Source organism: Schistocerca cancellata, chromosome 5 (assembly GCF_023864275.1).
Source record: "Schistocerca cancellata isolate TAMUIC-IGC-003103 chromosome 5, iqSchCanc2.1, whole genome shotgun sequence".
Taxonomy (NCBI): Eukaryota; Metazoa; Arthropoda; class Insecta; order Orthoptera; family Acrididae; genus Schistocerca; species Schistocerca cancellata.
This window is the reverse complement of record NC_064630.1, coordinates 696,941,059-696,966,742: the sequence shown is the minus strand read 5'-3', so window position 1 is coordinate 696,966,742 and position 25,684 is coordinate 696,941,059.

The window sequence follows — 25,684 nt, the reverse complement described above, 5'->3', positions numbered from 1 at the left end:
CAATAAGTTATTAAGACTGTAATCATAACGTTTTGGTTCGTCGGTGTATACACTCATTAGAAATAGAACTGTCACACTTCACAGATAACTCTCACATTTCGCTGAGGAAGTGCCAGCCTCGCGGTTAGAGGCACCCTGTCACTGATTGCGCGGCTCCTCCCGCCGGAGGCTCGAGTCCTGCTTCGGGCATGGGTGTGAGTGTTTTTCTTAGCATAAGTTACATTAAGTTAGTTTAAGTAGTGTGTAAGTCTAGTGACCGATGACCCCAGCAGTTTTCTTCCTTAGGAATTCACACACATTTGAACATTTTTGAGGAAGTGCTGTCTGTACGCGACCACTTAACTGAAGTACTTCGTGCGATGACGCTCCCATTTATATACGTATGGCCCCTATTTGTAGCTAAACAATAATGGTTTAAAAAGGAGGAACTAGTCGCGGGAGGAAGAAGTAGTTAAAAAGTACAACTAAACATTAAACCGCCGCTTTCATTTAAGGAAGGAACTTTTGCAATCGGGTGGGTCAACGTGTCACTTAGCCATCGCTTTTGCCGAAGGTACATCTATGTAAAGCGTCTTCGGCCTTAAATTTTGATGTTTGGGGAGTTTTATAGTTGTAAATGAAGAAATGGTAGATTTGTTTCGTATCATAAAAATAAAATATAATTTTATATCAGCTTCTTTCTGTTACTTCCTTTGAGGTAACGTTGAAACGGTGCTAATATCTTCCTGCCGGTTTCTGTGCTTTCGTACCTCTCTGCACACTTATTTCTGGGGTTCTCTTTCTTCTTCTGCTCTTCGAAGAATCCTTTATGGTTACTCAGTAATGTGGTTTCGATTTTTTACAGTACTAATCGTTCAGAGCTATCTTATAGTAATCTATCCTTCTGTTCTGCGAACTGATTTTTTTTTGTTATAGACCGCTCATGATGTATCGTACGCTATCAAGATACCGCATTCATTGTCGAAAAATTTCTTTGTTTAAAATTTTTTTATTACCATCTGCCCTATTACATTTTGGTCATCAACACGCAGGTTGCTTGTTAGAGCAATTTCACTTGCCAGCTAGCCATTTAGAAGTCGCTGCTGCGTCCCAGATCGTCAACCATTTCTCTCACACCTAGGTTGCCGGTGCGATTATTTACCTCCACTATACCTTCAACTACCGTTATTCAAAACGAGTCATGTCATAATATGTGCCCAATCTCGTTGACACATTGCAAAATTTTCTCATACCTTATTCGATCAATCCATCTAACCTTCAACAGTTTCCTATGACAGCACTTTTCAAACGCTTTTAACCGCTTGCTGTCTGATTTCTCTATTGTCCATGTTCCGCTTCCATCTAGAGCTGCACTCCAAACATAATATTTCTTAAATGTTGTTCTATTCACAGGGTTCTATTTTTGTATATTACTACCTGTCTTTTTCTTTTTTTATTTAGTGTATATAAAATAAAACTGAAACAGAAATATTTCACGCACCTTAAGGCAGGCTTCCGAAGGTACATCACATGCCTTATACAACCCAGGCTATTGTTTTTTACTGCCTCTTGCTTTTTTTATTTGTCATACCCTCTAGAACAGAAAATAATCGTTCAAACTTTCAAAATTCTCTCGTCCCTCTTTAACCCTGATCTATCCTCCATGTTCACCTGCTGCACATACATTTACATAATTCAGCCGTTACTGGCCATTTACAGATTTTTCTAAAATTAGTTGCAGTGTAATATGTCAAGTTCTTTGGCGTGTGTGGCTGTTTCAGTGTCACGATATATTAACGTGGAGGTAGCAGTACACGACGTGAATCTGTCGTGCTACACTGTAACTGACGTGAAGACATCTAATACTTGCCCGTCACGGCTAAAAATCAGCGTTCGCTTGTTTGACATCGCAACTGGGAGTGAAGTAAATAAAGGATTGTACCTCACGTTTGGTTTATTTACCATTGTCACAACACTTATTACGATATTTACGCCAGACTAGTATTTCTAGATCACTGAAAACGTAATTTGCATTTCATGTAGGTTTGTGCGGCGAGCCACCAGTGGAATATCTGGAGCAGCGAAGCAATTTCTGACAGAGCACCGTCCCCGAACTAGGTCGTGAATTTTGCGCGGCTGACGGCGTCCGATGATTTCTTTGACAAAACGCGTCCGCCGCGTCCACTGCCGCTCCAGAGCGCAGAGCCACCCGTCACCTGTGCATCGATCAGTCGCGACCGCTGCTCCAGTATTTATAGACACCTCACCCTCTCTGACCCGCCCCCTCCTCCCCCGCGAACGCCATCACTCTACCGACCCTCGCACGGTGACACAGGCCGCCTCCTCTTTCACTGATGCAACAAAAAGCGGCCGGTGACAAAACGAAAAGCTTATTCCACGCGCCCGAACAAGGACTCGACAGCCAGACGACCTATTACATTTTTTCCGCGCTTGCAAATACTTTTGCTTCCTCTTTTTCCCCCACCTCGTTCTGCCCTGTGAGTTTTAATAACCATTCTTACCTTTTGTTTCTCCGTTGTCAGCACCGCGTTTTCACACCTTCTCCATTCACCGACTCTGCATTCACTTCGCTTAGCGGGGCCTTCAGGAAGCCTATTGTGTTCGCTGATCCGAAATTCAGTTGCCGCCGATGGCTACAAAAGGGCGGTATTTAATTACTGTAACAAATATTTAAAAAAATTTTGTCGTCTGCGTCAAAGACTCGGAGAAAAATATTTAACGTTATATGCGTGTGAAAAGCGAGGGTAAATGTGGTATGTCCCTACAGAAATGCCTGTCCCGCTGGGTTCGCGTATCATCACAGAGTTCGGCGTTCCATTGCCGTCACAGAACCAAAGATCAAACGCAGTCAGCAACGCATGAGAATGGTGTTGTTGAACTGAATAGTGATTGTTAATCCCTTTTCACTGGTTTCTCTACAGACAACGAACCGCGAGTTACAGAAATGAAAGCATGTCCATGACATTCCTCAAGTTTCACTTTTCTATCGGAATATTTTTAATTTGATTTCACTGGCATCATTGACGGTCCCTTACAGCCAACGCTATTGCTTTTATATACAACAGTCCAATGCAATCTAATAAGCAGTTTACAATTGGTTACCTTTTTCACAGAATAACATTTAATTTTCTCTATTATATGTGATTTTCAAGTTGACTAAAACTTCAAGACTAATCCAGCAGTTAAGAAGTTGTAAAAGATTCTGTATACTTTGAAGTTCTTCTTCGCTAATGACGAAGCTTCTAACAACGTCAGAGGACGGTTACGGTGATTTCTGTATCTGAAGGATGTTTCTTTGGTGTCATTGTCTTCATCAAACATACCCAGCTGGGGCAATGAGTGACCGAAGTCGTGCGGGAATTTCTTGAAGTTGCTATTACTGAAACTTCAGTGTGATGATGGTTCTGATGTCTCTTACGGTGCCGGCCGCTGTGGCCGAGCGGTTCTAGGAGCTTCAGTTCGGAACTACGCGGCTGCTACGGTCGCAGGTTCAAATCCTGCCTCTGGCATGGATGTGCGTAATGTCCTTAGGTTATTTAGGTTTGAGTAGTTCTAAGTCTAGAGGACTGATCACCTCAGATGTTAAGTCCCATAGTGCTTAGAGCCATTTGAACCATTTGAAGCTCCTTACGGTAACAGTTACTTCGACGTGTTACATTTCGAATGGTACTCCATTCCTTGAACGTACGTTGGACAGTGCACACTGAGACGCCAACAAATCAGACGGCTTCATTCATTGTGAGGTCACGACAGCGCTCAACAGGATTACTCGTTGCTGATGATGTCTGAAGTGATTAGTAAATCATCTACGGATACCAGTCTTTGAATGCTGGCTGCTGGCCCCTATTTCGTCTGGACCAAAGGAGGGAATCTTCCTACACGTCGGTCAGGGGGCCTGAAGATGGCGTAACATAATGCCGAAACTGGTTGCCCAGTAGAATAACAATTGTGAAATGTAGACGGATGAAAGATATTAGATTTGACATTCTGTACTGAACAGCAGCAACCATCTGTGAAAAGAGGAACATATAGAGACTAATGCTTTTAAGTCCAAATGTGTGAGTTTGTCTTCCAATGACAGTAATAGATGTGTAGTATTCCATGTCCCTGGCATGAAAACATAGATTTTTATGCTTAAGATCATCAGCACTGGGCTGTTACTTCTGTCGATCCATTACATCCGACAACATATTATCATAATAGTTATGCCTTCCGTTAATAGTAGTCATATTGTTTTCTGTTGTTGACAGTTGGACACTGTATGCAACAGAGGTGAAGCACGAACCAGGAATTGCATTGTGTTGTTTTTCTGGGCAGTGCGCTGTGCCCGTCAGCTGTAAGCTAAGTACACAGCTCTTGTTTTGCTCTCAGTGACGATTCTACAGTAATAGTTGATGCTATGTCAATATGCTTCTGTGCCAATAATCCATCTCCGACAGTGATAAGCAGTAGAAAGCATGTTGTTACGTTATTGTACCTTTTTTTAAGATCGTTACCGAGAAAAGAAGATAAAATGATTAGGTTATAGCGAGGTCATTAGAGACCGAGAAAAGCTCAGTTTTTGGAGGGATATAGAAGAAAATGGAGCATTCCCTTCCAAGCACTTTCATTTGCTCGAATGGATTTTGAGAAACCAAGGAAAATGTTACCCAGTTTAGCTGATCAGGAATTTTACCCCCGACACCTCAAATATTTTTTACCACTGCGCCATCTCCCACAGTTTGATACTACCTGAGAGCTCGTGCAATGTAATATGGAAGTTATACGAGATACTTGTCCTCGGTAAATAAATTATTAAATTTAAATTCTTTTTTTCTTTTTGAATTATCAGTCTTCTGACTGGCCTGATACAGCCCACCACGAATTTCTATCCTGCGCCAATCTCTTCATCTCAGAGTGGCATTTGCAATCTATTTCCTCAAGTATTTGTTGGATTACAAATTTTACCCATTACAGATCCCTCCAGCACCATAAAAGTTACTCCATTATACCTTGGCACGTGTTCTATCATGCTGTCCCTCCTTCTTCTCAATGTTTTCCTAATCAGTGTACCTGATTTTCAAGAGTCTTCTGTAACACCGCATCTCAAACGCTGTGATTCCCTTCTGTTCCGGTTTTTCAACTGTACATGATTCACTAGCATACAGTGCTGTTCTTCAAATGTGCATTCTCAGAAATTCTTGCTAAAATTAAGGCTTATGTTTGATACCAGCAGACATCTCTTGGCCTTTAAAGCTCTCTTTCTCTGGGATAGTCTGCATTTTATTTACTCATTGCTAGATGTGTTATGGGCAACTGTAATTTTGCTGCCAAGACAGCAGAATCCCTTAACTTCGTCTGAGTGTTAAGCCCTGAGTGAGCCTTTCCGCCCATACAGTAACCTGCACCACTCTACTTGGGACGCACGCCAGTTAATCTGTTCACTGGCGGGGATGCTAAGTCATCTATAATCTACTATTGATAACTCTTTTACATACATACGTCTTACTTGTTGTCTCTGCACCACAGTGACTGATTTAATCCTGAATGTAAATAAGACAAATGTATGTGTTATAATACTCGTGTCAGTGATAACGCAGTTGACTCTTTCACCATCAAGGATAGTGCAGCCTACAAGGACGTTATTACTTTTAAACTGCTTCTACGCCGGAATACAACGACGAGTATTGTAGGTAGATGAATGTCAAGAGACTGAAAATTTTTTCTAGTCTTATGTATACTTTTTGCGTTATGTTCTTATTCGTATATTGTATTACATTTTACTAGGTGCCTGATAAACGCATGGAAGCACAATTTATAACTGCATAATTAAAACACAACAAGAAGAGTAAATTATGCCCTTTAATGGTACTCCGGTGTTTTCAAGCCTGGGAATACTGTACGTGGTCTTTGTAAGTGGTCAGGATTTTTTATTTTTATTTTTTTTTAATAAGGAGAAGTGGGGATAAGCAGTTTCCTGATATTTACTGCGAGTCGATAAGGATTATCAATGAACCATGATCTGAATTACGCGCAACTCGCCACACAAGGAGGTCGTTTAGATTATATGAACATAACAATACCGCCTTTCGCAACCGTTCCCGTTGATCTTCCCATGAGGAGGTCCTGCTCGAAGGTGAAGAAAAAATGATTCTAGGCAGAATTATTCTTGACGAACGGACTAGGAAAAATTCACAAAATTCGTGAACAACAACCATCTTTCTATGAACATTGGACACGTAATAAGACCGTACCTAGAGGGAAACTAATTGCAAAGGAGAGATCAGCTTCTGAATCTTACGGGAAGGCGATGAAGATGGTGACAGATACACGGTAAAACGAAAGATAGTATAACATTAATATTCTATCCAATTAAGACACGACTCAATGCTGGCATAAAACATTACAGGCCTCCATCATAGACCCAACTTAGGCGGAGCGAGGAGTCCAGAAGTTTCGAAATGAAGAGTTCCCACAGACACATGTCAGTGGAGCTGCACAAGGAATCGTGATTTCCGGACAAAATATATTCCCCTATTATACAACCAATTCGGGTGACAGTAGCATCTAAACTCGAGTACTTTCTGAGGTCAATGGGATATTACACTTTCGCTAGCTTTTGGAGGTGGTACGTTCCTATGGGACCAAACTGCTGCGGCCATCGGTCCCTAGGCTTACTCACCACTTAATCTAACTTTTACTAACTAGCTAAGGACAGCATACACACACCCATGCTCGAGGGAGTACTCGAACCTCCAACGGAGGGAGGCGTGTGAACCGTGCGAGGCGCCCTAGACCGCGCGGCTACACCGCTTGGCTTTCATTAGTATACTTCATGTATGGTTCACAAGGACGAGAACAAAGACTATCCAAAGACACTAAAAACTGAAACGCCACTTTCATCAGAGTTAACGTGATATACGAGGATAAAGGAAAAGATCTGATAATTAATCAAATGAGAGAATCCTGCTTAGTGTATATGACCACCTCCATCACTAGCAAATCCAAGTGTTTGTCCGCTCTCGCTTTCTCTCGTAAAATAACTAAACAGATTCACTGAAATGAAATAATAACACTCTCGAACCATGCAGAAATTGAGTGCAATGAAATTCACCTTCTCAAATAACACTTGATCGCGCAAGGTATAAACGTCTTACTCTGTTCCCCAGAGGAATAACAACGCTTACAATTACAATGTCATGATCACGGTCACGACTCCCCATTGTAAGATGACAGTGGAGGCCTGTGGCGACGGAGAGCGTCTTTTGTTTTTTTACAACCGTTAGGGAACGTCTCAGAAATCAGGGAAAGTCTCTTATTCGTGGGCAAGAAAAACTTATGAGACTCCTCTGCAAAAAGCTTGCAAACACGATACTGCAGCACAGACTGAATAAAACGTTTTGTTCTCTCGCAAGTCGATGCAGGCACATAAACTCATAGACGAAACTGATAAAGAGATCATCAGTGGGACTGGGTGAGGGGAAGAAAGAAAGAAGTCGGTTCATGAAATAGATATAGGAAAGAAGTCGGTTCATGAAATAGATATACGTCCACACTCAGCACATCGACTGTGGTATTTACATTCGAATATTAATAAATATGAGGGAATCAGCAATGAATGTCAACTTTTACAGCCGTCTGTCAAGTATTTTGATTAAAATTTCATCCTTAAGCAGACATTTTTCCACTACTAAATGTTCCATTCCTACAGATAATAAAATGAAACTTCCTGGCAGATTAAAACTGTGTGCCCGACCGAGACTCGAACTCGGGACCTTTGCCTTTCGCGCGCAAGTGCTCTACCATCTGAGCTACCGAAGCACGTCTCACGCCCGGTCTCACAGCTTTACTTCTGCCAGTATCTCGTCTCCTACCTTCCAAACTTTACAGAAGCTCTCCTGCGAACCTTGCAGAACTAGTACTCCTGAAAGAAAGGATATAGCGGAGACATGGCTTACCCACAGCCTGGGGGATGTTTCCAGAATGAGATTTTCACTCTGCAGCGGAGTGTGCACTGATATGAAACTTCCTGGCAGATTAAAACTGCCAGGAAGTTTCATATCAGCGCACACTCCGCTGCAGACTGAAAATCTCATTCTGGAGATGATAAAATGTTGTGAGTACATGGCGGCTACTGGGAAGCATCTACAGTTGTATTAACTTTTCAGGAGGCGATCAAAACACAGCAGGCCCAAAGGACGTGCACTTACGTTTATCGCAATCTTTTGCGTTTTGGAAAAGTCCGAATCATTGGCAAAATGGCCACTGGAGCATCATAGCGACAGACCACTATAGTGCAAAGACAGCATAACTAAAGGCTACGAGATGAATTCAGGACAATAGTGTGGCAGCAACAGTGGGCACTGATCCTTCCAGAAAAACTGCAACTTGACAAGATTTGAGGATTGTTTCACTGGTTCTGACGAACAGGCGGATGGTAACAGCTGAAATCTAGGCAGAAGTTACAGGAAAAGTGTCAGTACGAATCATTGGGTGCAGATGAGTGGTAGATGGGTGGTGATAGAGTTTCCATGCAACGCTTACTGCTAACACCGTACCACGGACAGCAGGGATTTGCTTGGCGTAGAGCCACAGTGAACCGGGACACTTTCTTTGTTCGTCGACGAGTCTCGCTTTTATTTATGGCGATCATTTCAAAGCTAAAGAGGCCATAGACGACCTGCTGAAAAGTCACAAGAAGCAGCGGTCCTAGAGACCCACACCCCTCCAATTCCTGGAATTCTGACGTGAAAAGCTACTGGTTACGTGAAGAGGGCTGAGCGGGTGATGGTTGAAGGAAGACTGAATGGTCGTCATTATGTCGCAAGACTGTTAAACCCTGTTGTATTATCCTGACAAAGGTAAGAAGTGGCATGTTACAATAGGATAACGCTGGACTCTCGATAAATGGCTTGAGGAATATAAAGTTCCTTGAGTCACCTGCCCAGTCCACTCATAGACGTGACTGAGATGTGATGGGAGGACGTGGTCTTTCATGCAGGACTCCAATCGGCAATCTTCATGAGCTGACACCATATGTGTTTCAGGCAAGGCAGAAGATTTTACAAACTATCATTCGTATACTGTTGTATTTCATGCCACAACGAATACAAGATGGTATTTGTGTCCATGGGTTCAAACTACTGACCAGACGAAACTGCAATCGTTAGGCACGAGGTTGCATCTTTGAGTGTTCTGGGAGATGGTTCATTTTTAACTACAGCAGATGAAATATCAGTTTACTATATTAGACAAATGAATAAAGAGGTTTACTTAACTTGAGACTGTTCTTTGCCACAGAAGAGCGTAGAATATTTACTACTGTCGTTGACTATGAAAACATTGCTTGATGCACACAATCACAGACAATTATCTTGAAGTACAACGTCCAAATTCAGCTTAAGTACATGTTCGTGTGAATCTTCATGATCACTATTTCCTCACGATGTTATTGGCTGCTCAAGATGAGGTCACAAACTGAGCTGACCTCTTGCATGCACGACACTATACTGATCGCGGTGCGAGGGCGCTGATACATAACGAGAGCGGGCGTGTCTTCTGGACTGTCTCACATTGGTTGTTGCGAATTGCAGCGAGCCCTCTCTAATGTCTGTGGTATCGATACGCGTTGTTGACTTTGGTGTGGCACGGCAGTCTCTGAATCGTACCACAGATTTTAATATGAAACTTTAACTATTTAATACCCTCTAAGGGACGAGGATATTGACAAAGTTTGATGTACGGTGAATGGTGCTTGATGATTTCGTACTTCCAAGTACCACCCGCATTTTATAACCATCAGCGAACTTGACTTACTAAAAATGCTACTGATACGACGGGATAAACCCAGAATACTGAAACGCGCGCTATGAGACAATCGAATGAGTGAACGATCGTCGGTATAGAAATTATGTAGTGTATCTGGCATTTGAGGTGAGTGATTCTAGGCGCTTCAGTCTGGAACCGGGTGACCGCTACGGTCGCAGGTTCGAATCCTGCCTCGGGCATGGATGTATGTGATGTCCTTAGGTTAGTTAGGTTTAAGTAGTTCTAAGTTCTAGGGGACTGATGACCTCAGATATTAAGTCCCATAGTGCTCAGAGCCAGTTTTGAGTGATTCTCTCGCAGATCTGCGTCAGATTCTGCACCCTGATTTACTTCAATTGCTGTTTATTGAACAAAACGCTGTTATGGAGCACAGCTCATAATTTTCTGCATTCCAGATCCTACTTCAGCCTCTATTTTTCTGGTTACATACATATGTTAGTCAACAAAAGGTGACTTTCCGTATGTTCCCTGCTAAAGGTGTTTGTTATCCGGAGTTCTTACGTTCTTGTTCTCAGGAAATAACCATCATGCGTTCAGAGAGTTTCGACGTGTGAAATATGTCTGATAATATACAACTGTCGCACTGAAAAGCTACCACCAGCGTCTATGAAACGTAGCACTGAGTTTCTTTAACTTAATGTGTTTAACTTGAAATCTACTTCATGACTGGTTTCAGTTATAGCGCTTGTTCACTTGTATTTCACCTTAATTTACGTCAAATTAGACATGATGTGCAACACATGAGGAGAAGTGGAGGAGGGAAAGCGTACTACGCTGCCAGACATGCAAAGCCATTTGGGTTTCCTTATGATCTGCTCCAGCTCGACCGACATGCAGATAGATCGCTCCCCATGAACTCACCTACGAAATTGAATTAATTGCGCATTGGGAAACTGAAATTAAAGGCCCTCGTAAGTGATTTTTGTGTGTAGGTTCTTACAAAACCATTAATGGTTTGATAACTGGGGTATATCATCTGTGTAGCGAATTGAAAGTACTCATATACATCAACCCCAAATTTATTTAATCTATGCGAGTACACAAAAAAACCGAAGCTCATATTAGTGATGTTAATAAAACACAAAAGTAAAAGGAAATACACGTCCACTCACATCACGTCCACTCACATCAAAGTTCGACGTCAACATGCCTTAACCACTCATAGTCGCCATATGGCAGTACTAGCAGGGGGGGGGGGGCTGGGAGATGGAGAAGGGGGAGGGGGGGGGAGGCGGAAAAGACTTTGTAGTGACTGGAGACGGAATGATTTTTGTGACATGCAAAACAGCATCATCACTGGCTTTTGGAACAAGGGCGCCGTGCGGGATTAGACGAGCGGTCTAACAGCGCTGCAGTCGTTGACTGGGCGGCTGATCCCGGCGGTCTTTCGAGTCCTCCCTCGGTCATGGGCGTGTGTGTGTGTTTGTCCTTAGGATAATTTTGTTTACGTAGCGTGTAAGCTTAGGGACTGATGAGCTTATCAGTTCAGTCCCATAAGATTTCACACACATTTGAACATTTTCTGGACCAAGGTTGGAAGTATTTCCTAAACGGCTAAGTTTGTAGACTGTTCGCATGTCACCGTGGTTAAAGGATACTGAGAATAGTAAAATGCCGCTATCCACTGATACAACTGTGGTGCACTGCGGACCGTAGTTGACAGAGGAGCTTCGGAGCTGTGTACGGACGAACAGACCCACAAATGTTGAGAAACTGACCACCAATGTGAACTAATGAGCAACCGACAGCGTCTCCTCAACGGCTGTTGAGCGAACGTTGCAGGAGCCTGGTTCATGCACTCGTGCTGACTGCTGCTCCTCGTCAACCAAGGCTGGAATTTGCACGCCAGTATCGCAACTGTACGTACACTTGAGTGGCGTCAGGTTACCTTTAGTGGAACAGATCAGTAGGATGCCCCAGTCGCCCAAGCACGCTTTGTGACTTTGAAATAACAGCGTACTTGAGAAGCATATCACTACCAGGTCAGCAGAAAGAGGTGTCTCATAAAATTAAGCGGGTACAACCTTGTACTGTGGCCCTAGGACGACATTTCCAACGCATATCGTAACTCCAGAGAAATTTTATGAGTGCCATGTAGAGCAATTTTAATTTACGTATTCTGTGGTGAACGTGTGGGTGATATTCTGTCATTCTGCGCAACGGATTAATCTGAGATGTACCCTTTACCCTGTGGCTCCTGCAAGATGCAATTTCCTCCCTCACACTACTACAGAAGTCAGACAGACGCTCCTAACGTGCTAAAGAGAAATGCCTGAAAAACTTTCAGCAACAAATATCTTCTGGAGTCGTCCGCAGTAAGGAAATGACACAAAAATTCACAAAATTTCTTACGTAACTAGTGGGATACTTGTGTACTGGAGTAGTGCTAATTAGTGTAAGAAAAACATGAAACTAGCGAAGATTTTTTTTTTTTTGCAAAAATTCTGAGAAATCACAATGGCACTTTTAGTTATGAACTGAACAAGTTATTTCCGGGTTCATTTCGGAATGTGAAGTTACCTCTTAAGGATAAGATTCGCTAATGAAATTTCTATACAAAGTTTAAGATTGTTATTGACTTCGCAGAATGGCTGAGAGCCGGACCTACTCAACTTGAATAATTATCCATTAGAATGTTGCTAGGTACGGTCGAGGCTGTCGCGTGTGAAATGCAGTGACGTGTACTGTTGTGGAGGAAATACGGGGCTCACAAGAGCTGTAGCGCTCAATACTGTAAGCAGCGATGACTGCTGTCTGCGCCGCTCGCTGCTGACAAATAAGATAACTCTCGTTCTATCTGGATTGACCTTCGCCAATCAAACTCTCCCTACACCTTGATGAAGTCAAGGACTCCTATTCGCCCCTAGTCTGACTATTGGCGTGGTACATCGATCAGATAAGCAGTCCACCATGATGCCACTCAAAAATTCGCTCGCAGGCGTTTAACTATAACCCTTTCCGTTCACATCGCACAATAAGTATGGTGGCCAAGACAGTGAACAACGCTTAATCGCAAGGACTCAATATAGAGTCGCACTCCGATTCGCTCTCGACAGAGGTGCTCTCCCACTGAAGTACTGAGGAGAGACTTGTTCCTCGATCTTCGAGTACACGTACGAGCGCACACGCTCCAAGGTCAAAACGAAATGGCCCCTCTCCACGCCAGACATGAAGGGGTATATCTTTCGGTCTCTTCCATTGCTCTTTCAGCTCAAGGCGTCAGGAATATCGTCTGAAAATCAGCATTGCTCTTCTAAAACTGGAGTATGACGTTTTGTTTAAGGCGACCAGTCCGGAAATCTGTAGCATCGACGTTTGACATTTGCTGTCTCCCTGTGAAAACCTCTGAAACTGCGTGCTATGTTTGTAAAGAATACGTAGGCTGGGTGCTCCCACGCAATGTAGCGGAATTTGCTTTTAAGCCGAACACAAGGTCGTTCTCCCTTTCACTCAGGCAAACGCTGTCTGCACTACGGGCGGTCGCTGGCCGACGTAGGTAGGTTGACTTGTCCTCTGAAGGGACCGGCCTCCTGGCGTGCGGTTTGCCTCTCCTGAACTAAAAGCTTTTGTGACCGTCGTGTCTTGAATGTGTGTGTGTAGACCAGCATCGAATATTTCAATCTCGGTGTGCACTTGCAATTTACTTGTTATTTGCATATCGTTTAGATGAATTCATACAAAATTTACTTTATCTTATCGAGTTTGGATTCGAATGGAGCATCTTGATGAGCGGAATATGAAAGCAATGAAGGTCAGGAGACACGACGTTTTACAGTAGGCAGATTCGCCCTGCGTGTAGTCGTTGTACATCATACTGTCGCTGGATTACAAAATATGTGACACGTGCCGTACGCCACATCCGACGCCATTGCCACGTGACTGTATAAACTCTCAGTGGAAATCACTCGATCAAGGGGCTAAAGTAGCCAGATTCTGTCCGTGAGACCATCGTCGGCTCGTTCGTTTGTTGCCTCTAATCAAGTCTCTAGCGCGGTCGTGCCAAGAGGAGAGTCGGTCCGGAGCCAGTGTGCGCCGCAGGTTGCCTATGCAGGAGGGGCCGGCGCGTTCGCCAAGATTTAGCGCGGTGCGGCGCGGCAGACGCCTGCGGGAGACGTAACTTCGGCAGAGGCGGCGCCAGCAGCCAGACACGGCTGTGTTTCCATTAGCAGAGGGAGCGACTGCCGCGCCTGGCCGCTGCTCTACCAAAAGTGGCGGTCAAAGTTCACCGCAGCCCAACCCTGCCCAGCCCGGGGCCACGCACTGACACGAACACACTCGCAGATTCCCGAACGCGGAACAAAGCCGCCTGTCTGCGCACCGCGCGGCTATGTAATTTTTTTCCGCTCTCCTTTTTTTCCGCCTTTACGCCTCACCGGGGTTTCCCCTTTTGCCGTTCAGCCGCGTGTCTCTCTCTTTCTTTCTCTCTCTCTCTCTGTCTGTGTGTGTGTGTGTGTGTGTGTGTGTGTGTTTCAGAGGGAAGAACAGCTTCAGAGGGACGGACAAGGTGGGCGCCCTGGGGGCTGAGACCGCGACAAGGCAGCTCGACTAATTATATAGAACGGGCGCCGGCACGGTGCCCTGTGGGCCCCTGCGCGTGTCCTAGTGCGGGGCACGGCCTATAATAATGGCCCGCTGAGGGACTCGGCGTTAGAGACGCGCTACATATCTGGCTCGTTAGCCGAGGGAGAAACATTGCCGCTGAAAAAAAAGAAAAAAGAAAGGGCATAGTGCGCGTGGCCGCGAGGTAGCGCGAGATCAAAGTGGGCCACGGCGCTGCTGTTTTAGCGAGCGTCTGTAATTACAGACTGTGCACCTCCCGGATTGTGCTACTGCCGCTGGAGAAAGCAGCTCGGCGGGGAAGGATTATGAGCCCAAAACTTTTAAAACTATTTATTCTGTATAAACGAGAAGGGAAGTACGGGTAAGAGAACAGAACCGCAAAATAACAGACCAATAACACTAACGTTGGTTTGTCGCTGAATTCTTGAATCGCAGTTGGAATATAATAAATTTCCATGAGACTGATAAGCTTATGTCCACGAATCAGCTTGGTTTTAGAAAACATAGTTCTTTCGAAACTCGACCTTTTCTCACATGATGTACTATGGACGAAGGACCATGGGCAGATTTCATATTCTAGAATTCTGGATTGCCTTTGACATGGTGCCCCATCCCAGGCTGTTACATAGGGTACAAGCATATGGAATAGGTTCACAGATACGTGAGCGGCTCGAAGACTTCTAGAACCCAGTGTGTTGTCCTCGATGGCGCCTGTTCATCAGAGAGAAGGTTTTCGGCAGGAGTGCCCCAAGGAAGTGTGATAGCATCGGTACATAACTAAACGATTTGTTGGAGGTTGGGCAGCAGTCTGCCGTTGTTTGGGATGATGCTGTGGTGTACGGTAAGGTGTCGAAATTGAGTAATGTAGGAGGATACAAGATGAGTTAGACAAATTTTCTAATTGATGTTATGCATGGCAGCTATTTGTAAAGGTGGGAAATTGTAAATGAATAGGGAAAGCGAAGCCGCAATGTTCGGATACAGCTGTAGCAGTGTCCTGCTTGACACAGCCGTGTCGTTTAAATGTCCGTAAGTAACGTTGCAAGACGATATGAAATGGAAGGAGCGTGTAAGGATTCGGAATCGTAAACTAACATAAGGCCAAGAGAGCGCTGTGCTACCCGCAACCAGTAACTTCGGTTTAGTGGAAGGATTCTAGGAAAGTGTGGTTCATCTGGAAGTAGACCGCATACAGGACGCAAGTGCGAGCTAATCCTGACACTGGGCGAATGTTTGAGATCATTACTATGTCGGGTTAAAGTAAGACACCGAAGCAAATCAGAGGCGGGCAGCTACATTTGTTATTGGTAGTTATGAACAATACGCAAGTATTACTGAGATGCTTTGGGAACCCAAATCGGAGTCCCAGGAGGGAATGCGACATTGTTTTCGAGGAACACAACTGAGAAAATTTAGAGAACAGTCATCTGAAGCTGAGTGCAGTACGATTCTGTTGCTTCCAACATATACTGAACATAAGGACCAAGAGAAACGATACGTGAAATTACGGCTACTGTGGATGCATGTAGACAGTCGTTATCCCCTCATTCTGTTTGCGAGTGGAACAGGGAAGGATATCACTAGTAGTGGTACGGAGTGCCCTCCACCATGTGCCTTAAGTTGGATTACGGAGTATCGATACAGATGCAGATGTCGATGAAGAAGTGAAAAACTACAGCGCCAACAGCTTGACACGCGCAATCTGTGAACTACGAAACGTAGCTGTCAATACAGGTACTGTTTTTTGCTATCGGTCTGACCATTAATCATTTTGGCGGATTAGCTTTCCGCCACTGTTATTACGTAAGGTGAATTATCCGACTAAAAGCATCTGGAGATCTGTTAGTGGACATTACTTTGAGATGTGTCCAGCCTTTTCCTTTTTTATGACTTGAACTCTGCTAGAGACAGTTTCAGTGAAGTGTTTACTTGTCTATGGATGAATGGCAGCCCAGTCTTCCTCAGAGGCCGAATACAGAAAAGTTAGTGATTCAGTTCAATTTAATTTATTGCCATGAATTTTTGACTTGTTATTTGGAAACTCCAAACATGTTGTAAATTTTCAGTATTCATGAAACTTCCTGGCAGATTAAAACTGTGTGCCGGACCGAGACTCTAAATCGGGACCTTTGCCTTTCGCGGGCAAGTGCTCTACCATCTGAGCTACCCAAGTACGATTCAGGAATGCTAGTTCTGCTAGGTTCTTACGAGAGCTCCTGTAAAGTTTAGGAAGTAGGAGACGAGGTACTGACAGAAGTAAAGCTGTGAGCACGGGGCGTGAGTCATGCTTCGGTACCTCAGATGGTGCCGGCACGGTAACTCAGCGTGTTCGGTCAGAGGGTTAGCTGCCCTCTGTAATAAAAAAAACTGAGTTAATGGCTCAACGACGAACTGAAACGGGTGACTTGCAACGTTCGCCCCGAGCAGATACAAAGAACGAAGACGAACAAAACGAGATTTAAAAAAAAGATGGTAGAGCACTTGCCCGTAAAATGCAAAGGTCCTGAGTTTGAGTCTCGGTCCGGTAGACAGTTTTAATTTGCCAGGAAGTTTCATATCAGCGCACACTCCGCAGCAGAGTGAAAATTTCGTTTTGGAAACATCCCCCTGGCTGTGGCTAACCCATGTATCCCCAATATCCTTTCTTTCAAGAGTGCTATTTCTGATAGGTTCGCAGGAGAGCTTCTGTAAAGTTTGGAAAGTAGGAGACGAGGTACTGGCAGAAGTACAGCTGTAAGGACAGGGCGTGAGTCGTGCTTAGGAGCTGAGATGGTAGAGCACTTACTCGTGAAAAACAAAGGTCCCGACTTCGAGTCTCGGTCCGGCACACAGTTTTAATATGCCAGGAAGTTCCATATCAGTGTACACTCCACTCCAGAGTGAAAATCTCATTCTGGCATTCAGTGTCCTGGTGACAAGCAACGTTTATACATATATACACCCACTTATACACTCCTGGAAATTGAAATAAGAACACCGTGAATTCATTGTCCCAGGAAGGGGAAACTTTATTGACACATTCCTGGGGTCAGATACATCACATGATCACACTGACAGAACCACAGGCACATAGACACAGGCAACAGAGCATGCACAATGTCGGCACTAGTACAGTGTATATCCACCTTTCGCAGCAATGCAGGCTGCTATTCTCCCATGGATACGATCGTAGAGATGCTGGATGTAGTCCTGTGGAACGGCTTGCTATGTCATTTCCCCCTGGCGCCTCAGTTGGACCAGCGTTCGTGCTGGACGTGCAGACCGCTTGAGACGATGCTTCATCCAGTCCCAAACATGCTCAATGGGGGACAGATCCGGAGATCTTGCTGGCCAGGGTAGTTGACTTACACCTTCTAGAGCACGTTGGGTGGCACGGGATACATGCGGACGTGCATTGTCCTGTTAGAACAGCAAGTTCCCTTGCCGGTCTAGGAATGGTAGAACGATGGGTTCGATGACGGTTTGGATGTACCGTGCACTATTCAGTGTCCCCTCGACGATCACCAGTGGTGTACGGCCAGTGTAGGAGATCGCTCCCCACACCATGATGCCGGGTGTTGGCCCTGTGTGCCTGGGTCGTATGCAGTCCTGATTGTGGCGCTCACCTGCACGGCGCCAAACACGCATACGACCATCATTGGCACCAAGGCAGAAGCGACTCTCATCGCTGAAGACGACACGTCTCCATTCGTCCCTCCATTCACGCCTGTCGCGACACCACTGGAGGCGGGCTGCACGATGTTGGGGCGTGAGCGGAAGACGGCCTAACGGTGTGCGGGACCGTAGCCCAGCTTCATGGAGACGGTTGCGAATGGTCCTCGCCGATACCCCAGGAGCAACAGTGTCCCTAATTTGCTGGGAAGTGGCGGTGCGGTCCCCTACGGCACTGCGTAGGATCCTACGGTCTTGGCGTGCATCCGTGCGTCGCTGCGGTCCGGTCCCAGGTCGACGGGCACGTGCACCTTCCGCCGACCACTGGCGACAACATCGATGTACTGTGGAGACCTCACGCCCCACGTGTTGAGCAATTCGGCGGTACGTCCACCCGGCCTCCCGCATGCCCACTATACGCCCTCGCTCAAAGTCCGTCAACTGCACATACGGTTAACGTCCACGCTGTCGCGGCATGCTACCAGTGTTAAAGACTGCGATGGAGCTCCGTATGCCACGGCAAACTGGCTGACACTGACGGCGGCGGTGCACAAATGCTGCGCAGCTAGCGCCATTCGACGGCCAACACCGCGGTTCCTGGTGTGTCCGCTGTGCCGTGCGTGTGATCATTGCTTGTACAGCCCTCTCGCAGTGTCCGGAGCAAGTATGGTGGGTCTGACACACCGGTGTCAATGTGTTCTTTTTTCCATTTCCAGGAGTGTATATACACAGGGTGAGTTACCTAACGTTACCGCTGGATATATTTCGTAAACCACATCAAATACTGACGAACCGATTGCACAGACCGAACGTGAAGAGAGGGGCTAGTGTCATTGTTTAATACAAACCATACAAAAATGCACGGAAGTATGTTTTTTAACACAAACCTACTTTTTTTTTTAATGGAACCCCGTTAGTTTTGTTAGTACATCTGAACATATAAACAAATACGTAATAAGTGCCGTTTGTTGCATTGCAAAATGTTAATTACATCCGGAGGTATTGTAACCTAAAGTTGACGCTTGAAACCTCCGACGTTCAGTTGCGTGTTGTAACAAAGACGGGCCACGGTCAGCGAGCAGCATCTGCAGGGACATGTTTACGGTGACGACCGTGTTTACAAGTGTGGCTGTAGTGCACTGTTGTGGTTTGGTCTAGCTGTCGCAGTGTCCGCATGTAGCGCTTGCTGCTATTGTTATTCTGCATTCGTCTCTGCACGCAGACCAACTGTAGTACACCGTGTTACCAGACGTTTGTGATAGTGTAGTGTTGTAGGAACTGTGACCATGGTGTATTCGAACTCTGAAAAGGCGGAGATGATACTCATCTATGGCGAGTGTCGACGAAATGCAGCTGAAGCCTGCAGGGTGTATGCAGAACGGTACCCGGACAGAGAGCATCCAACGTGCCGCACATTGCAAAACATCTACCGCCAACTGTACGCAACAGGTATGGTCGTAGCACGCAAACGGGTCCGTAACAGGCCCGTCACAGGAGAAGCGGCTGCAGTTGGTGTGTTAGCTGCTGTTGCCATGACCCCAACACATGAGTACACGGGACATTGCGAGAGCCGGTGGACTGAGTCAAAGTAGTGTCATGAGCATACTGCATCGTCACCGCTTTCACCCGTTTCATGTGTCGCTACATCAGCAATTACGTGGTGATGACTTTAATCATCGAGCGCAATTCTGTCAATGGGCATTAACAGAGAATGCGTTGCAGTTCTACCTGTTTACTGATGAAGCGGGTTTCACAAACCACGGGGCAGTGAATCTTCGGAACATGCATTACTGGTCCGTGGACAATCCTCGCTGGCCCAGCAGGTAGAGCGACAGCGACCGTGGACTGTAAATGTATGGTGCGGAATCATTGGCGACCACCTCATTGGTCCTCACTTCATTGCAGGGGCCCAAACAGCTGCAACATACGTCGCGTTTCTACAGAATGATCTGCCAACGTTGCTCGAAAATGTCCCGCTGGAAACGCGTCGACGTATGTGGTATCAGCATGATGGTGCACCTGCACATTCCGCAATTAACACTAGGCTGACCCTTGACTGGATGTTCGACGGGCGTTTCATAGGTCGTGGAGGACGCATAAATTGGCCAGCCCGTTCTCCTGATCTTACACCTCTGGACTTATTTCTGTGGGGTAGGTTAAAGGAGATTGTGTACCATGATGTGCCTACAACCCCAGAGGATATGAAACAACGTATTGTGGCAGCCTGCGGCAACATTACACCAGATGTACTGCTGGGTGAACGACATTCATTACGCCAGAGATTGCAGTTGTGTGCAGCAAATGATGGCCACCACGTTGAACATCTATTGGCCTGACATGTCGGGACACACTCTACTCCACTCCGTAATTGAAAACGGAAACCACGTGTGTACGTGTACCTCACCCCTCATGGTAATGTACATGTGCGTCAGTGAAAAAGACCAATAAAAAGGTGTTAGCATGTGGACGTAATGTGCTGTTCCAGTCTCTTCTGTATCTAAGGTCCATCACCGTTCCCTTTGGATCCCTAGGTAATTCGGTGCTCTCCGATACACACGTTCTAACAGCGGAGGAGTGGTACTCAAGCGTCAACTTTAGGTTACAATATCTCCGGATGTAATTAACATTTTACAATGCAACAAACGGCACTGATCACGTATTTGTTTATATGTTCAGATGCGCTAACAAAACTAACGGGGTTCCATTTAAAAAAAAACGTAGGTTTGTGTTAAAAAACGTACTTCCGTACATTTTTGTATGGTTTGTATTAAACAATTACACTAGCCCCTCTCCTCATGTTCGGTCTGTGGAATCGGTCCGTCAGTATTTGATGTGATTTACGAAATATGTCCAGCGGTAATGTTAGGTGACTCACCCTGTATATATATATTGTTAAACAAGAAATAAAACTGATTAACTGAAAACAACAAAAAATAAAAGGTATTTGACTCAAGTTGTAAGTGACTAATGTCGGACGTTGGAATCTAGAGCAAAATTGACGCTGTAATTCATTCCACACGTTTCTTATTGGGTTCAGGTCGAGACGCTGCACAGACCTGTCTGTTTCATGAATGTTATTGTCACAAACAGTTGCCTCAGAGGTGATGCTTTACTACGGGATGCATTCTCATGTTGATACCGATGATTATCACCTCTATCTGCTGTAAGCACTACATAATATTGTAAAATGTATTCGTGTCCTTCCGAATTTAACATTTTCTTAACCACAATAATGAAGCCACGCCCTAATAACAGACAACAACCACATACTGTAAACCAATTTCTTCCCACTTCAGATTGGATTGAATTGTTTGGGGGAAGAGACCAAACAGCGAGGTTATCGGTCTCATCGGATTAGAGAAACGGGGGAGGAAGTCGGCCGTGCCCTTTCAAAGAAACCATCCCGGCATTTGCCTGGACCGATTTAGGGAAATCACGGAAAACCTAAATCAGGATGGCCGGACGCGGTATTGAACCGTCGTCCTCCCGAATGCGAGTCCAGTGTGCTAACCACTGCGCCACCTCGCTCGGCCCCACTTCAGAGCTCACACATCACGTGACAGCAGGTAAGGCTCTCCAGGCATTCGGATTACCACAGGGTCTAGTATGATTCATAATTCCAGATCACACGTTTCCAGTCATCCACTGCCCATGGCAGTCTCTCTATGTGCTATCTCAGGCGTCTCTTAGCATTGACTGGAGAAAGGTGTGACTTACAAGGAGACGGTAGACCATTCTGTCTTCTTAACTCCTTTATTGTGCTGACAGGACTTCTGCTAGCACTTTGGAACTTGCGAATGATTTGTTCGCTGATTTCGTAGTTTTTTTACCACGCGCAACAATACTTGAGGTCACTGTCTGTCAGTACACAAGATCTGCCAGGTCTTGGTTTACGTGTGGTTGTTCCTTTGCGTTTCCATTTCGCAATAAAGACACTAGGGGCAGCATTCTAAGGGTTTAAATGTCACCGACGTATTTGTTTCTCAAGCGACATAAATGACTTGAAATGATAATTAAATCAAGACCCTAATCTGCCAACAGGCGTTGATATACATCAACCGGGACAGTTGAAAATGTGTGCCCCGACCGGGACTCGAACCCGGGATCTCATGCTTACATGGCAGACGCTGTAGCCATCTGAGCCACCGAGGACATAGAGAATAGTGCGATTGCAGGGATTTATCCCTTGCGCGCTCCCCGTGAAATCCACATTCCCAACTTGATGTCCACATACTACATTCGTAGTGCCTCTGTCCATTACACTCGCTACTCGCGGCTGACAATCTTACCGAGTCCTGTAAGATTTCTGGCAATGCGTGTGCGTCCGCACAGAAGAAGGTCAATGGCTGGTTAGCCTTAGCTATCTGAAGACGTTATCTGTTCTTTCGGACATGTCCGAAAGAACAGATACCATCCGTGACCGTGGAGCTCTCTAGCAGCTCAATGACCTTTCCACGTTCGGAGTCACTGAGCACTCCTGAGCGATCCTTTTTTCTGTTACTGCTTCTTTACTGACAACACAACACAACATGCCTGCTTTTATACTGGGGTCCGCCTCTCACGATATCTGGTGGTCATTTCCCCATAGCATAGGAGTTACTCCATAAATCTGATTAGGTACAGAGATTGCAGTATGAAGATTAAAATCGAGTGAAGTGAAGATTGCTGATATCGTTGATACTGAAACGAGGACAGAAACCCGACTACCGGAGCAACCAGGAGGCATGCGTGAGGCATATGCCCTGCACCCAAAGCAGTCCACATCAACCAAAAAAATTAGCAACAATCTAATAGTGTGACTGTATATCTTGGTGCTTCATAGCAAGCAGAAAGACCCAGAAGAAGGCCGCTGCAACCGTGGCCGAAACGTTGGTTTTTATCCAGCAGTAGTATTTTTTTTTAATGTTATGATGCGGTACCATACCCAGAAAACTTTTATGTCGACTGACTCTGGCCGCGGAAGCCTACGCAGTTATATAAGCAGAAATATAAGATTAACTCGTTGTGGTACATACACATCCTTTAGTCTGCTGAGTGGATTGGTGCTACTCACCATAATTTCCTCTTCCGAGCAAACGGCATCATCTCAAACTAAAACTTTCACCTTATGTTTCCAAGTATTTCTTGGATGTATCCCAGCCTCTGTCGTTGGTAACTGTTTTCACATTTACAGCTCCCTCAAAAACCATGATAGCTATACCCTGATGTGGTAACACATATCCTATCATCTTGCTCCTTATTCCTTTCAGCGTTTTCCAAACACTGAATTGCTCAGCTATTCTGGGGAGAACCTACACACTTCTTATCACTCCATTTAGTTTTTAAAAACCTTCTGTAGCACCAAATCTCAAACGCTACGATTCATATTGTAACACTACCGCCCTGTCGGACGTGCGTTAGCTCAATAAAGCCTGTACTGTAATAAGTTCACGGGCTTCACCTTGTAAACAAGGATTTAGTACATAAGTTGACCGCGTGTACCTAATGGAAGCAATTCGGACTTATTACAGTACAGGCTTTATTGAGCTAACGCACGTCCGACAGGGCGGTAGTGTTACACGTGGCGACCGTGACAGGACGGTAGTGTTACAATATCTTTAACGATTTTCCCCGAAGTCCACTATTTCACTTAAGACTAACTCATACCATAGACATATATTCTACGTAATTTCTACCTCTAATTAATGTCTACTTTTCATACTAGTAGACCTATTTTTCCTGTGCTAGTCTGTTTATTATGTCCTAATTGTATCAAAAAATTGTTCAAAGGGCTGTGAGCATGACGGGACTTAACTTCTGAGGTCATCAGTCCCCCAGGACTTAGAACTACTTAAACCTAACTAACCGAAGGACATCATACACATCCATGCCCGAGGCAGAATTCGAACCTGCGACCGTAGCGGTCGCGCGGCTCCAGACTGTAGCGCCTAGGATCGCTCGGCCACTCTGGCCGGCTAATTGTATCATCCGTCATGTTATATTGATTTCAAGGCAGCAGAATTCCTTCACTTCGGCCACTTTGTATGTCTCAATTCGGATGTTAAGTTTATCACTAATCTCACTTCTGCTACTCTTTACCACTTTCGTCTTTCTTTGGTTTACTTTCGATCCGTATTCCGTGCATTTTAGACGACTGCATTCAGCATGGCCTGCAATCCAACCTCACCTTCACTGAAGACGAAATGTCGGCGGTGAATACTTCACTGACAAGAATTTTAATCTCATGCATAAAACTTCTCTTTATGATCAGATAAAATCACGAATCTACGTTGTGTACTATTCCCTCGTACTCTGATGTAAACACTCTGGAAAATAAATAACTAAATAAAAAACAGTTATTATATATACAAAAACTACACAAGTTTATAACAAATGTATTTGAAGCAGTGATATCCTTCCAGACACCTCATACTGCATTTAAAATTCGTTATGGTAATGGTAGACCATTTATCTTCAAACTATTTGTGTTGATAGGACAATAACGTCACTTACAAGGATTCTTATTTAATCCTGCAGGAAATGTACTCTTAGGTCTGAAAACTATAGTGCAGTTTTCTGACAACATTCAGAAATATTTGGAAGAATCACGCGCTTTTGAGAGTCATTTGAATGAAATTCGTGTGCGACCAGAGCAGAGCTCAAGACGGTATCGTCCAGGTTTTCCTTCATAAATGAGCTACACTTTCCTAGAATTCTCCCGTTTGCTTTTTCTGTAACTAACATTTCGTACTCGTTCCATTTTATGTCTTTTGCATCGTTAGACTCAGATATTTATTCGACGTGACTCCGTCAAGCAACAGATTACTAGGACTGTATTCGAAAAATTAAGGAATAATTTTTCCTGTTCATCACGTGAACACATCTTCCACTTTTATAGCAAGCTGCAATTTTATCACAACAAATAGAAATTCCGTCCGAGGCATCAGCTATCGTCCTTCAGCAGAACCAGCAACGAGGTTACATAACGCCCCTTCCAGAACTACCAAAGGTGTGTCTCCCGCCCCCCCCCTCCCCCCCCCACCACCACCACCACCGCAACCACACGGAAAAAACTATGTTCTTGCAATTTTTTCTAGAAATAATTTTGCGATTTGTTGGACAAGTTTAATTAAAATGATATGTTACTGAAAAAGTTTATTCAAATGCACTAAAAGACACAAGAAATTAAACGTATTATTTCAGTAAATAAATGAAAATCTGGGAAGTAAAACACGATCTATTCTTAATGTTTACGGGAGTGACTGCATACTCATTTTAGTATGATGTGTAATAAAAAGCAGATAACTTTTTGCTCCAGATATGTTATCAACACAGTATAAATCATCAATAAAAATAAACGAAAAGAACTATAATTCTTCAGAACATATCCTTTCCTATAATTATATTCTTATAAGAAATTTACTTTCCATTTCTTTTGTATAAGCGAAGAAAATGCATTGAATCTATTATTGAATTCAAATCTAGAGGCTATGGCGTATTATGTTGATGAGACAGCAGAGTGTGACAGTATGCTTCTCCAATACTTGAGCTTAAAAAGGTTTTTATCATTTTTAATTTGCTGAAACTTCATTGACAAGCCGCTGCAGTCACTGAAATTACCATAAATACACAAAATGCTAATCCTGTGTTTGGGTATGCATCTCTTAACTGATACTTCGAAAAGAAA